The sequence below is a fragment of the Otolemur garnettii genome, unplaced genomic scaffold (assembly GCF_000181295.1).
Source record: "Otolemur garnettii isolate 467f Iridium unplaced genomic scaffold, OtoGar3 scaffold00019, whole genome shotgun sequence".
NCBI classification, from domain to species: domain Eukaryota; kingdom Metazoa; phylum Chordata; class Mammalia; order Primates; family Galagidae; genus Otolemur; species Otolemur garnettii.
Window position 1 is genome coordinate 24,702,196 of NW_003852414.1, and position 1,404 is coordinate 24,703,599.

A 1,404-nucleotide genomic window follows, 5' to 3' on the forward strand; every position below is an offset into this window, starting at 1 on the left:
GTCATGCCGTGGGCTCTGACAGTGGGGTGCACACTGGCCAGTTGGAAGTTCATCTCATGTCATGCCGTGGGCTCTGACAGTGGAGTGCACACTGGCCATGCCCATAGCTCCTCACGCTGTGGCCATCACTCGTTCTGTGCCTGGAGCTGGTTATGGACAGCACTTGAATTTACTGGGTTGCGTACTCACTATCTAATGAGCACCCGCTGAGTGCCAGGCATTGCTCGGACCCCCAGGAAGATAGCGTCAAGGACATAGGGCAATCCTGGTTAGGGAGACAGGTGAAAGATTCTGCGTGGCAAATGCCGTGGGCAGCAGAAGCCCTGTGCCCTCATGACAGCACGGGCAGCAGGAGAGGAGAGTGGAGGGGATTTCAGACAGAAAGGGTGGTCTGGTGTGGCCAGGACTGAGGAAGAGAGGGCCCGGGGGAAGGAAGATGTCAGGAGGGCGGCTGCCCCACATCGAGGGGAGGCCAGGCTGGGCTCCTCAACCGGGCTACTTAAGATTGCATGTAATGTTAGCATGGTGTATTTCTGCTGGACAGTGCCCTTCTTAATAAATCATGTATCAGGGGAGGGCCCCTGTGTGGCCCAAACCTGAGGTGCTTTGAAACCAGGGGGGTTGGCTGCTACTCCCTGGTTGTGCCATGTTTTAACGTGGATGATCTTTGACCGGAGATTTACGTTCTTTGGGTCTCAGATTCCTCACCAGCAAAAGTGAGGTCAATCATCCCCAGCTTGTCAGTTTTGAGAACTAAATGAGAGCGTGTATGCTATTTCCCACCATGGGACCCAGCCTGAGGAAGGTGCTTGCCAGGGGCCAGCTCCCTCCCTCCCTTCCTGGCAACGAGGCCAGTGGGTATGAGCAAACCAGCCTCTTCATAGCCTTGTGAGATCTGAATATTAATATTAAGAAAATATTTTCTCATTTGCTTTAATTAGCTTTTTTGTGTGAATGAGGTGGAATGCTTTTCCGACACTCTTGGTGGTAGTGTAAAAGTTTTCTGCGAGGATTTCATAAGGAATCTATAAAAAGATCCTTTATCTTTTTAACCAACAGTTTCTTTGCTTGGAAGCTAGTTTTAAAAATAGAGATAAAGATCAAGGGAATGTTTAAGAATCTGAGGTATGCCCAGAAAACTTGATTTTTGAAGAGTAGGTTAACATTAAGTCTAAGTCATTAATAAATAGGTTTTTTTTTTTTTTGATAGCCATAAAGGAGCTGAGGGCCAGGAAGGAGCTGTATGGCCCTAGGGCAGGCAGCGTGGGGACTGCTTGAGTTGAGGCTGGGCCATGGTTCAGATGCTCCATCCTCCATGTGGCACCTGCTAACCTCTCTGCTCTCACCCCTGCCCCTCCTTACCTCTCTGCTCTCACCCCTGCCCCTCCTTACCTCTCTGCTCTC